The sequence below is a fragment of the Hermetia illucens genome, chromosome 1 (genome assembly GCF_905115235.1).
Source record: "Hermetia illucens chromosome 1, iHerIll2.2.curated.20191125, whole genome shotgun sequence".
Lineage (NCBI taxonomy): Eukaryota > Metazoa > Arthropoda > Insecta > Diptera > Stratiomyidae > Hermetia > Hermetia illucens.
The window spans coordinates 107959238-107973914 of NC_051849.1; the positions used below are offsets into that span (position 1 = coordinate 107959238).

At 44.1% G+C, this 14677-nt stretch overlaps 1 pseudogene; it reads left to right on the forward strand.

The window, feature by feature from the left end:
• LOC119646561 overlaps nucleotides 1-14677 on the forward strand; it is a 94325-nt pseudogene that overhangs the window by 67240 nt on the left and 12408 nt on the right.

A 14677-nucleotide genomic window follows, 5' to 3' on the forward strand; every position in this document is an offset into this window, starting at 1 on the left:
ATCAACATCTTAGAGCGAATAACAGAGGTATGCGCAGAAGGACTTTACCGTTTTGGGTGTTTCGACACAACAAAAGAGTCGAAAAGTTGAGAAAGGAGATTGGTCGTGTCACGCCAGCACTCCTTGGAAATCCATCACCAAGAGTGCACAGATGCGTGGTGAACATCATTGGAAACTACCATCTGTCCAATGATATGCCAATCGAAGAAATCCTCGAGGTGCTGAAGCAGAAACTTGCGGTATGCTCCAATCGCATCCGTAGGTATCAGAAAAGCTTTCAGCGAAGGACAGACAACACCTTGTTCTTCCAGAACCAACGGGGATTCTACGAAAAATCTCACCAACTCAGATAGGGAAAAGTAACATCGATCTGGATCAGGCAGAAAACTTATGGAGAAGTGTTTGGAGCGAATCCAGCCGTTGCAATTTAGAAGCAGCGTGGCTCCCACACCTTATTGCGTTCATGCGAGGCCCTCCCCGAAATGACCATGCCTGACATTACTGAAGTCGACGTTGAAGCAGCCCTTGACAAAGCAGGTAACTGGAAGGCGCCAGGAGTTGACAAGATTCACAACTTCTGGCGGAAGCGGTTCAAGAGCACTCACAGGATATTGGCAAATCAATTTAATCAGATGATTGCCGATCCTGATTTTGTTCCACCATTTTTCACCAAGGGGATAACTTTCCTCATCCCAAAGGAACAGGGTGCCTCTTGCCCTTCAAAATGTCGACCAATTATTTGTCTTCCTACCATCTACAAAGTCTTCACTTCAGTTCTGTGCGCGAACATCTCAAAACATCTTGATGTTCATAAATTGATAGCTGAGGAGCAAAAAGGTTGCGCAAAAGGCTCCCGAGGCTGGAATGAACAGCTTATAATCGATATGGTAGCTGTAAAGCAGGCTGTCCATCAGAAACGAAATATCTCGACATCCTACATCGATTATAAATCAGCCTTGGACTCCATATCACATTCGTGGTTACTACAAATGCTACGCTTGTACAAAATTAACCTGAATGTCGTTCTTCTCCTCAGAACAGTGATGAAGAATTGGAGCACACAGCTATCGGTATCCTCACAAACATCAGGAGAGATACCAATCAGGCGTAGCATTTTCCAAGGCGACTCTCTAAGCCCAGTGTGGTTTTGTTAGGCTTTGAATCCACTGTCCCATTTTTTGCATGAAAGTAAATATGGGTTGCAAGTCAAGCATGGCATATTGTCGAAATGTACATTAAGCCATTTGATGTACATTGACGACACCAAGTTGTATGCCAAAGATGAGAACCAACTTCGCTCCTTCCTGGACATCATCATCCAGTTCAGCAGGGATATCGGCATGCAGCTGGGTTTCGAAAAATGTCGCATAAAAACAATTGTTCGGGGAAAACACACTGACAACGAAGGATACAGCCAAAATAACATGCAAATTGAGGGTATGAATTCAGACGGCGTATACAAGCATATTGCAAGCAACAACACCCGCTGTGGCACTAATAAAATCAAAGTTGCTGGGCGAATTTGAACGGCATCTGGATCTTGCCCTGAAAACTGAGCTGTTCGGCAAAAATAAAATCATGGCAATCAACACCTTCGCCATTCCCGTCCTTCTTTATACTTTCGGTGTGATACAGTGGAGTAATACGGATTTAGAATCTGTCAATAGACGGGTAAGGGTAGTTCTTGCAAACAACAACCTGCATTATTGATCTATCGAAAAATTGAAGATCACCATCCCACGTCTTCAGGGAGGAAGGGGGTACTTGATTTGAAAATATTGCACTATAATCAAGAGCATTTCCTTCGTGAGTTTTCCTTTGAGAAACAATCCTCTAGCCAGTTACACCAGGCTACCGTCTTGGCAGATAATCAATTATCTCCTTTGAACTGGAGAAGCAGAGAATGGGATCCCATGTCGAATGATACTTCAATCCAACAGAGATCGACATGTGGAAAGAGAAACCCATTCACAAAGGCCATATAAAAAATTTGTTGTTGTCAGGCATTAACATCGAAGCCTCCAACAAATGGTTGACTTGTTCTATAAGACCGAAGCATTCCTAACTTCAATTCAGGATATTTCGCTCCCAACAAAAAATTATAAACGGTACATTCTTCACGACTCCTCAATCACCAACTCCAGTTGTAGGTTATGCAACTGTGAAGAGGAACAGTACCGAGTACACCAATCGTCATAATTCCGTCTGCAAGATTCTCCATCAAAACCTTGCTTTGAAATATGACTTAGTGGCAACCTACCATCCTTATTATAAGTATACTCCGCAGAGAATCTTGGAAAGTGATTGGGTCAAACTATTGTAGGATCACACTATTGCCACCGACCACAGTGTTAATCATAACAGACCCGATCTAGTTCTGCTTCTGAAAGAAGAACAAGCGTACTTCATAGTCGATGTAGCCGGGCCGTTGGACCGGAACACTGTTGAAAAACAGCACGAAAAAATCCGGAACTACGGCTCCTTGGCAGACGATATGAAGCAGACTTGGTCCGACGCTCTTGGTCCGACTTCACCCCATTCAGAGGATTGAAAGATCGATCCTTCAAGTTAAGTGGAGTCAGTCCACAGTCTGTCTTACAGACAGCGGCATGGAAGGGACTCGCCTGCTTTTTGCTGTAAAAATAAGCGCGCAGCGAGTCCTCCTGGCGATGATGTTGTGTCGCCACGTCAACCACGGCCCTACCTCCGATGTCACGAGGCAGGTTCATCCGCTCCACGGCAGACTTTGGAAGGTACATTCGGAATTTGGAGATAGTTGTCCGTATCCGCCGCTGGACGTTTTCCAGATCGGTCTTCGTCCACGACAATGTTCCGAATGCATAAGCCAGTGAAGGAATAGCGAATACATTCAATGCGCTCATTTTATTCTTCCCCGAGAGATGCGATTTCAGCACCAGCTTTACACGTCGCAGGAATTCGGACAGCAGAGCTTCCTTCAGATCACCAACTGGAGCATGGGTTCCTTGCAGAATTCCTAGGTACTTGTAGAAGTCTGTCTCGGTCACAGCTTCGATGTGGAGGTCATCAATGCTATGTCCGGCATGTGGCTCGTGATGACCTTTGCGGATGGCTTGGATTCGACATTTGTCTAATCCAAACTCCATCCGAATATCACGGCTGAACATGTCTATTATTCGTAACAGACTTCTGAGATGGCTGTCAGTACCAGCATACAGCTTGATGTCATCTAGGTACATCAAGTGTGTCAGTTCGCACTTAGCACGTAGGCCATGCTTTATTGCAAAACCATGTACTCTAGCATCATTCACTACCCATGAAAGGCGGTTCAGTGCCATACAAAGCCAAAGAGGACTCAACGAATCCCGCTGGAAGATGCCCCTCCGTATACGGATGGGCTCTGAGGTATTAGCACCCTCAGATGTACGCACCGATAAGGTGGTATGCCACCCTTCCATGACTGTCGCCAAAAACTTTATTAGTTTCGCATCAATGCGATACAGATGTAGGATGTCGATTAGCCAGGTATGCGGAACGCTATCAAAAGCTTAGGCATAATCGATATAGCAACTGAAGAGCTTTCTTTGACCTCTAGTTGCTTGTCCTACAACTACCGAGTCCTACCCAACTCGGCAGCCCTTCTGCTCCCCGGACAGAATGTTGTTAGCCTCGAGGTGCGCATTGATCCTTCCACTAATAATGGACGTGATGAATTTGTAGAGGGTTGACAAGCAAGTGATCGGTCTTGCGCCAGCGGGGTCCTGCACCGTGTCCTTCTTAGGGATAAGGTAGGTAATCCCCGCAGTGAGGAAAGGTGGAAATTCCTCCGGCCGAGGCCAAGCATTTAGGCTCGGACGATCCTACCTACTTAAAAACTAAAAGGGGCACTGATGGTGGTGGCCGGTGGTAGGTCAGTGGGAGAATCCGTCCAGTACTCCCCGCAACATCGAGCACGTATGCAGAATGGTGTACTTCTGCATGGTTTGAGCCAGACTGTGCGAAAGTCCCAGGACATCAAGGGAAGCCGTGAGGGATTTAGGTACAATACCTGTAGCTGACAATATTATGGGAACTACAACCACCCGCTCGAGACGCCAAATTTCTTTGATTTCCCGAGCCAGTGGCTCATAGTTCATCTTCTTCTCCACGTATTTCCGTTCAATGTTGCTATTATGGGGGATAGCAACATCAATAATAAACGCGGAGCGACCCGTCTTGTCAACTAACAGTACGTCAGGCTTGTTGTGTGCGGTATGGCGATCAGTCAGAACTTGCCGGTCCCAATACATGCTGTAAGCAGAACTATCAAGTACTGCTTGCGGCTCATATCGGTAAACCGGACATGTCCCCGTGATCAGCCCATGCTTGTATGCAAGGTTTTGATGGATAACCTTACATACAGTATTATGCCTGGTGATGTATTGCACCGGTGCCATAACAGTACAGCCACAGAAATGAGATGGTCCAACGTCTCTAACGCCGAACCACACATTCTGCACTGGTCGTTCTCCACCCGTTCTTTCATGATGAGCTTTTTATAAGCTCGGGTGGCGACCACGCCATCCTGAATGGCACACATGAACCCCTCCGTCTCAGCAAAGAGCTCCCCATCACACAGCCATCTGTTCGACAAATGCAAATCGACAAATGGCTGCCAAAGACAATTCACGTGTTTACCGTGCATTGCCTTCGACTTCCATTCATCGATCCGCTCTTGGTCCGACTTCACCCCACTCAGAGGATTGAAAGATCGATCCTTCAAGTTAAGTGGAGTCAGTCCACAGTCTGTCTTACAGACAGCCGCATCCAAGGGACTCGCCCGCTCTTTGCTGTGAAAATAAGCGCGCAGCGAGTCGACTTGGCGATGATGTTGTGCCGCCACGTCAACCACGCCCCTACCTCCGATGTCACGAGGCAGGTTCATCCGCTCCACGGCAGACTTTGGGTGATGCATTCGGAATTTGGACATAGTTGTCCGTATCCGCCGCTGGACGTTTTCCAGGTCGGTCTTCGTCCACGGCAATATTCCAAATGCATAAGCCAGTGAAGGAATAGCGAATACATTCAACGCGCTTATTTTATCCTTCCCCGAGAGATGCGATTTCAGCACCAGCTTTACACGTCGCAGGAATTCGGACAGCAGAGCTTCCTTCACATCACCAACTGGAGCATGGGTTCCTTGCAGAACTCCTAGGTACTTGTAGAAGTCTGTCTCGGTCATAGCTTCGATGTGGAGGTCACCAATGCTATGTCCGGCATGTGGCTCGTGATGACCTTTGCGGATGGCTTGGATTCGACATTTGTCTAATCCAAACTCCATCCGAATATCACGGCTGAACATGTCTATTATTCGCAACGGACTTCTGAGATGGTTATCAGTACCAGTATACACCTTGATGTCATCTAGGTACATCAAGTGTGTCAGTTCGCACTTAACACGTAGGCCATATTTTATTGCAAAACCGTGCCCTCTAGCATCATTCAGTAGCCATGAAAGGGGGTTCAGTGCCATACAAAGCCAAAGAGGACTCAATGAATCCCCCTGGAAGATGCCCCTCCGTATACGGATGGGCTCTGAGGTATTAGCACCTTCAGATGTACGGACTGATAAGGTGGTATGCCACCCTTCCATGACTGTCGCCAAAAACTTTATTAGTTTCGGATCAATACGATACAGATGTAGGATGTCGATTAGCCAGGTATGCGGAACGCTATCAAAAGCCTTGGCATAATCGATATAGCAACTGAAGAGGTTTCTTTGGCCTCTAGTTGTTTGTCCTACAACTATTGAGTCGATAATGAGTTGTTCTTTGCAACCCCTTGACCCAACTCGGCAGCCCTTCTGCTCCTCGGACAGAATGTTGTTGGTCTCGAGGTGCGCATTGATCCTCTCCACTAATAATGGACGTGATGAATTTGTAGAGGGTTGGTAAGCAAGTGGTCGGTCTTGTGTCTCCAGGGTCCTGCACCGTGTCCTTCTTAGGGATAAGGTAGGTAATCCCCGCAGTGAGGAAAGGTGGAAATTCCTCCGGCCGACTCATGACCTCATTTATACTGCGTGCCAACCGACTGTGTACGCTGGTAAATTTCTTATACCAGAAATTCTGCACCCGATCCAGACCTGGGCCCCTCCAGTTCTTCGAGATGTTTATGGCTCGTCGAACTTCCTCTTCGGTAACATCCGCGAAATTCATGCCAGGTGTATTGGCATGGCGGGTGCCTTCGGCGGTGATCCACACAGCATGCTCAGCATGCTGGGCAGGTAACCCCCAAAGTCCACCCCAATACTCTTTCGCTTCCGTCACCGAGAACTGTATTGTCTGGGCGCTCGGTTGGGATTCGTTGAGAGATCTGAAAAAGCTCCGCTGGTTCCTCGCGTATGTTGCATTCTGGACACGTCTGGAATAACTTTCGCCATACCGTCGTAACCGACTGCATATGACAGAAAGTTTCTGTTTTAGTGTGTCCAGAATTTCAACAACGGGTGTCTCACAGGGGATGGCATAGTTCCGGTAAACCCTCTGCACTTTATTTCTCACCCGTCGGCTGGCACTGCCAGTGCTGATCTGAATCAGTCTAGCAATGTCCTGCCTTAGTGAGTCCCGCCGACGTTCCAGACGAATTTTCCATGGTGGATCTCTTTTGTCACTCAAACCAATAACACGAAAGCGAATCTTCTGACCGTGCAATCTGATAGCCGCAACTGCACCACAATACACAAGTAATTGTAGTTGCAGCAGCGACATATCAGCACACAGTCGAGATGCAATCTCATCATTGATTTGAGATAGAATTCCCCGAGTTGCTGGAGATGCATAGAGCCTGGGAATACCTGGTCTATGCAAAGGATCCATATCCGAGAATTCTATACACGCTCTTTGGAATTCGTCCCGAACTTCAGCGGAAACCTCAGCTGGACGGTGGAGAAGAGTGCTTCGGCGAGTACTTAACCTGTTGCCTGCAGTGCGGCGTGGTGCTGTTGATACCGCCGCCTCTGCCCCCATCGGCTCTCGGTCACCAGTTTCCCCGATGACTTCAAGTCGAACACGTTCCCTGATGGTGGCCGGGATTGTGTCGCTGCGAGTAATAAAGCGGTACTGGTCTGCGACTCGCTGCACAGTCACGTGCGCGAATTGCGGGAAACGCTCGACGAATCTCTGGTGCAACAAGGGGCGGTAAGATGTTGTACCCGCCCCCGCCGTTATTTCGTAGTAGGAGCGGATGATGAAGAGGTTCATTTCTTCAGTCCATTTCATCCGCTTCCTACGCGAACCTGCTGAAGTGGTCGCCACAGATTGTGGCGAAACAGCTACAGCAGGCGGAGCTGTGCTCCTGGTCGTCGTGGCGCCTAGACGTCGAACCGCCCCACGACTAGCGGTTTCGACGCCGTGCTATCCATTACGAGAGCCCGACCCAGTCACCAAGTCAGACGACTCCCGCCGGTTATCCGTACCGGACCTTAAATTTCTCCTTCTTCTCATTTTTTGGTGGTGCATTTTATCCCTAGCTGCCAGGTGTGTAGATAGCTTCCTTAGTGAGTAATCTGCAAGACTGCAAAGTTCCTGCACTTTCCTCACCTACCCCCTGAGACGCTGCGGTGGCATACAGCCATTCAGACTGAAGCTATCCATCCCTCCTCCTTTCACAACCGGGCTTGGGACCGGCTTCGGCGGAGTTATTATTATTATTATTATTACTATTAACTGTTTCTTCTCTCTTTCAGATTTTACCGCGGGCTCAACATGCACATGCGTTTGTAAATGCCGGATTCCTTTTTAGTGTCTCTGGAGGAAAAATTCGATCATCGAAAATTGTGTTCGGAGGTATTAATAGCCGATTTAACGAATCCATTGCTACGGTAGACTTCTTCAAGGGTCGAAACCTGTTTGATCCCAAAACTTTCGAACAAGCGCTCAATATCTTAGATACCGAGCTTCAACTAGATTGGGTACTTCCAGCGCCATCCCCAGAATACCGTAAGAAGTTGGCGCTGGGTCTTTTCTATAAATTTGTCTTGAAGAATGCACCCCCGGATTTCATAAAGCGGTTTTACCGAAGTGGCGGATATTTTCCAAAACGTCCTCTCTCGAGCGGAACACAATATTTCGATACCAAAAAGGAATTGTGGCCCTGTAAACAAGCCGGTCCGAAAGCTAGAAGCGCTTTGGCAATGTTCTGGCGAAGCAAACTACTCGAACGATCCTTCCCCACATGCCAGATGAAGTCTGGGCTGCTTTGTCCCAGCAACTCAAGTTCAAGCTACAATTGCAAGCATTGATGCTTCCGAAGCACTTGCAATGGAAGGGGTGGTTGCTTTTTATTCGGCGAAAGATATACCTGGGACGAATTCGTATGTTGCAATCGGATTGTTCGGTATTTTTGAGAATGAAGATTTGTTTTGCGAAAATGTAGTTAAATATCATTCGGAACCTGTTGGAATTATATTGGCGGAATCAATCACTACTGCAATAGCCGCAGCAAGCAAAGTGAACATTTTGTACGAGCATAATGAAAATAGGCGATCGTTAAGGCCAACCTCTAAAAGATGCTATTAGAATCGAAGATATAAGTTACTACGAAGATAGTGATGATGACTTTGTTGACTTGGAAGAAGAGCTTCCAAACGAAAAAAGATTCAGTAAAACGAAGCGGATTCGAGGTCACTTCGAACTGGGGCTACAGTTTCACCTTTCAATCGAATCCAATACAACAGTTTGTATTCCCCGCGAAGATGGGCTATTTTTGTATTCATCGACTCAATATATGGATCTGGTACAAACAAGCATCACTAATGCGTTAAATCTTCCGGACAACCGGATAGAAATCGAAGTTCGGCGAACTGGAGGCAGTTTCGGCAGTAGGATCTCGCGCTGTAACCATGTTGCTGTCGGTTGTGCTTTGGCGAGCTGGCTATCAAACCGTCCAGTGCGATTTGTGCAGACCATAGAAAACAACATGAGGATATCTGGAAAAAGATTTGCTTGCATTGCTGATTATACGGTGACTGTCGATGAGCAAGGAAGAATACAATCTTACACGCTAAACTTTTACGAGGACATGGGTTTTTCAACCAACGAAAGCCCTATCGACGATTTTACAATTCCAGCTGTACCTAATTGCTACAATAAAACTAGTTCTTGGCAGATCAATGGAAATAATGTTATTACGGATGCACCGTCGAACTCTTGGTTCCGTGCCCCAGGTACTCTGGAAGGTATTGCTATGACAGAAAACGTTATGGAGCATATTGCATGGGAGGTTAAGATGGATCCAGTGGACGTTCGCTACAATAATATCCCAGACGACAGTTACATGAAAAAATTGCTACCAGATTTCATCAAACAGATTAGAATACCGTCAACGACGCAAGGACATAAATGCTTTCAATAAAGAGAATCGTTGGAGGAAACGGGGAATCGGAGTATCACTAATGCGGTTTCCAATTATATATTTTGGTCAAATATCGGCTGCTGTGGCCATATACCATTATGATGGTACTGTTCTAATTAGTCACGGTGGAGTTGAAATAGGACAAGGAATCAATACGAAAGCTGCTCAAGTTGCTGCTTACACGCTTGGTATTCCTCTGGATATGGTTGCGGTGAAAGCTTCTAATACATTTGATGGTGCCAACAGTATATGTACTGGCGCCAGCGTAACAAGCGAAACAGTTTGTTTTGTAAGTATCTTAGCTAATTAATTGAGTATGTTTGCTGTATGAGTGTGGGGTAACCATTTTATCATTCCCCGGGCCGTCCGATCTCCCAGCTTGCTTAAAAAAAATAAGTAAATATAATTTGTTGCCCGCCTGAGTCAGCTAATTGAGTTTAAATTGCTTTAAAATATGTATCTTCAGTTTTTATTAATTTTATTTAAATTAGACTTGGGGTTTTGTGTAAAACAAAGATGGTATTGCATGATTCACTTGAGTTCACTTGAGTTGAGAGTCCCACGTAGCAGGATTTATAATAAGAATGAAGAAGATTAGGAGAGATTGGTACCACAACTCGAACTATGCCGTTTGGATCGTTGTTAGCGCAATTTAACCGACCGGATAAGCTCCTCGTAAAATTAGATGAGTTAATACAGAGCGCGGTCAAATGCTCTTTTTTAGCTGAGGAAGAACGATGTTTCTCACGGTGCTTTTTTGTGATGCATGGTCTGGTTTTCTGCATGGTGAATATCGTGTCGGTAGTATGACCGCTCTTATTTCTCCAGATTTCCATAATTTTGCTTAAAACCCGTACCACCTTGCACCTTTCCTAAAAATTCGAAAACCCATTTCTATTTTAATATTCCATCCAAAGTCTTTTTTCAATAGTATAAAATGGCCGTTGACGTTTTTTTTTCACATAGCCTTAGCCATGCTTTTTTACATGTAACCCAAACGTTTTGCTTCTGACTGAGGCGAAAGGGAATTTGTGTTTTTGCTGTTGTCACCGTCCACACAGAATTTGAAGTTCATTGTCGGGGTAAAGGAAAACACATTAGCGGGATATCCAATGTGATGAAGGTGGGTCGGTAATCAGCCGGACTCATGAGGTGGTTGAATAGCTGATGGGAGCGGAATTGGATATTGAAAGTGGTCAAGACGTGATGGTGGTGCCTCTGAGATGGGTATAATAATACACTTTTTTTTTCTTCTTCAGCGCAGAGGGCTGGGGTTGGATTGTCTCGATCGGTTGCGGGATTTTACTCTGTCGACGACCTGATCTGGATGCAGACGCGAAGTTTTCAAATCGCCATCCAGTGTACCAAGTCACCGTTATTTCGACCTCGATGTTCAGATCAATCTTGACAAGTGAATTCTCGTTACATGATCATACTTTGAAAACGCTTCTCTCACGATTTTTCCATGATTGGTGCGACCCCATATCGTTCCATTATTGCGAGGCGCCGTTCATTGCCTTTTGTAGTCGGCCGGCGATACTCAGAACCATAGAGGGCGACAGGGCGGAAGACCCTGCAGTAAACTTTGGATTTGAGACGTTCGTTGATACGTAGTCGAAATCATTAATACAATTTGGGTAGCAAAAAGTAGATGTTGATTACATTACGACTTGGAGTCCGCTTCGTTGATAAATGATTATCGTGAATGGCATACACAATAGTGAAGATATATCGTCAGGAATGGCCAAGGGTTGATTATAGGGGTTTCGTTCCTGAAAATTGTCTATAAATACGTAACTGAGGACGTTTGAATATTTAGTTTTTGTTTTCATTTTGCAATTTTTGAATACTAATGAAACTTATGCCTGAAAAGCAGGGTGTAATGGCGGAGCGAAAATTTCGAATTTAGTTCCAGAAAGACACTTTTATATTTAATTGAAAAGTTGAATTTGTACTTAAATTTGCATTCCCTTGTTGGCGACGAGTTATATCCCCGTGAACTATCCTTAGAACTCTGAGCAAAAAGTATTCCATGTTCTGCTCAATCAATTATTTCTGATTTATTTTGTTTCATTTTGATTTATTATATTTTATTTAATCATTCAATTTATTTTGATTTATTTGTTTTTATTATTTTTTACTTCATATCATTTTGCTTTCATTGCTTTTATTTTTTTCTTATATGCCTCTATTTCGTTTGATCTGTTAATTTTTTAAATTTAGTTAGACTTTTTAGAGAGACTTTTTTCTTTCGTCCTCCTTTCTGTAATTTTTTTTTCATTTTCGCTTAAATATACTAACATGATGACAAACTAATTCTCTTTAATTTGAAGATTCGTTTTCTCCCCTCCACCTATCCAAACCCGCAAAAACTCACACTAATCTAAGAGGTATAGTCCAATATTATGGCCTGGGGATGCCACGCTAAGAAGAGAACTCCAAAGACCGCGCCATATTAGACATCTGATGCAGGAGACAGGATTGAGGATGTAATTCATCAGCGATCTTCCTCTAAATCGCGAGGCTCAAGTCTAGAGCTGACGACTCGGCGCACATGCTCCACCCGTTTTTTAAATTACATTTGCAGGGTTAGTCCGCGTGATGATCTTCCGTTAGGTTCGCGGTATGGTTGGGGTATGATTGTTTGATTTTCAAGGTCTAGTGGTCCAGGGTGGTTCAGGGTCCATGCAACTTTTAAGAGCACATGAAGTTCTCTACAAACGGCACGTGAGGGATTGAAATGTTCAAAGGAGAAGGATGAAAGAAAATCATAAAGGATAATAATAGAATGAACGAAGTCGAAAGACGCATGTTTGGAAACAGGATACTTAACTTAATATCGCGTCCAGACATTTGCTACTTGCCGATTTATTCGTCTGTGGACAAATTGCGTTTAGCCGAGAGAAGAAACGATATCACTTACGCAATTGCCGTAAGTTTAGATCACGATCCTCCAAGCGGCCTATGCAAACCTTGGGGGCATTAAGCAGTTCATCTACTGATATACTTGGTTTTCTCGTCAACAAAGCACTCGTCTATCTTCGCCTACAAGGAGAGATCTCAGATTTTTAGTCTAGACGAGTATGAATGCCTGGAAGTAGCAATCCATCCAGCAGAGAATGTAAACCGCCAAGATCGTCAAGATCACCGGCTTTGTCAGTTTGAGTGCATCAACGACCTAGATGAATTCTGATTAGAGGAACAATCTGTATCATCATGCTATGATGGCAAGCTGAGAGGTGTAACTCAATTGATATTATATGTTTGATCCTTATTCATTGTGAAATATTCATCCCACGTCATCGTCGTGGATGGCAACCTGTCGTTAATAATCGAAAGAGTTGTGCCACCACGAAGTTTCTCCGTGATACAGAAGTGATGCAGAAGTGGGGTGTCAAATTGTTTTCACCGAATATGGTGATGTCAGGTATCAAATGTTAGGTCTTGATTAGTAATTTCCGAAACGAACCTTAGTTTCAACATCAGTTGTATAGGAGAGACAGACTAAAAAGTGACCACTTGTTTCACGAGCGCATTCTCGAGTGTTGCGGAACGAACGCACGCAGTTTTTCGAATCGCGTTGTCAAAAAAAAAATAAAAAAATAAAAAAAGTTATTTAGTGACTGATCGTCAACAGACGTAGACAGCGGTTAATTTAGAGAGATTCCGCGCTTTGGTGATGTCATCGTAATCATTACAGAGTAGGAAATGTAATTTGAATCCACTTTTTTGTCAGAGCTCGGAGAGCTCCTTGCATTCAAACGCCAGCAGACAACCGCATACCAACCGCAGTCTTATAGAAATCTAAAACGTTGGCATCAAACGCTGAAGGGAGGCCTTATGGCGGGCGACGACCCATCCTGGTCGCAGACCTTGCCTTTCGTTCTACTTGGACTCCGTGCAGCTGTCCGCGAAGAGTTTGAGTAGGTAAAAATTGCCTCTTTTATGCAAATTCATTGGAACTCTATTTATATTTAATATCAAACAGACACTAAGATGGATAGTCTGACTACATCCATACATGTACAACACAAGCTATGTAGGCATATGATGGCTCAACAAACAACAAAACCCAAATCATCCAGCTTCCTATCGTCGGCTTTTGTAATACAAGCTTCGAGGATAATATCACTTCGAAGATTGTACTCTCCACAGAAATCCTTTTGTAGCCTCTTTCGGGATTTGCCTCACAAGCGCAGAGTGCACAGCTTCCCCCAAAGTCGAAATCAGCAGACTTTATTTTTTAACTGACTAAGAAAACTACTTAATTTCACCATCTGATTTACTGACTGGTAGTTATATTTATCATCATCATCATCACCATCGGTTCATCTGAAGTGGGGTCCGTCAGCCGTATCAGCTAGAAGGGACTTAAAATATGCCTACTATGTAGTATAACAAGTCTTGTTCCAAGAACCCATTCCATCAAAAAATTTGAAAAAAATCACAAATCGCAACATTTATAAAATCTATGCCCCACAGTACAGCACATTCTGATATTAACTGAAATAAAATTAATGCCGGTATATTACTATATTTTGAAAAAATTAGCAACGAACCTCCTTAATTTCATTCTAGAAGTATAAAATTTGTTAATTTAAATAAGCCGGAATACCGGAAGTTGATGCTGCGGGTATAAAGGTTTTGTGTTCATCTTATGTGAGAAACTTTCTACGCACATTTTTCCATTCCTCTATGGATAAAAGCCCAAAATATTTTTCTTCAAGCTACAAGATATATGTATATATTAGAGACCTAGATATTATACTCACGCTAAACAAACGAATATTGACTGTTACCGAATACTGTATTTTACATGCATGTATATAAATTGATCGTAAAACTATTTTCGAATCATTTCGTACGTGAGATCTCTTGTATGTGGTATGGACGAATTGATATGTTGTGATGACGTCATACAGAATGCACGAAATTCACACAAAATGTAGAAGTTTCACCTTCTATAACTTTGTTAATAATGCAAAATTTTTTACTTCTCGCATGAACTTAGGAGCGGTTTCTGGCTAAATTTCTAAACTATGGAAATATACTATTATCATCCTCATCAACGGCGCAACAACCGGTATCCGATCTAGGCCTACTTTAATAAGCAACTCCAGACATCTCGGTTTTGCGCCGAGGTCCACCAATTCGATATCCCTAAAAGCTGTCTGGCGGTGTTGAGGCCAGTTTCGAAAAGTACTAATAGAGCCCTTTCAGTTGATACATGGCAACACTTCGTGAAAAAAAGTTTTGCAGTCTCCATCCCGAACTTAACACAAAATGGCGCGACTTACTGTGTGTAAAG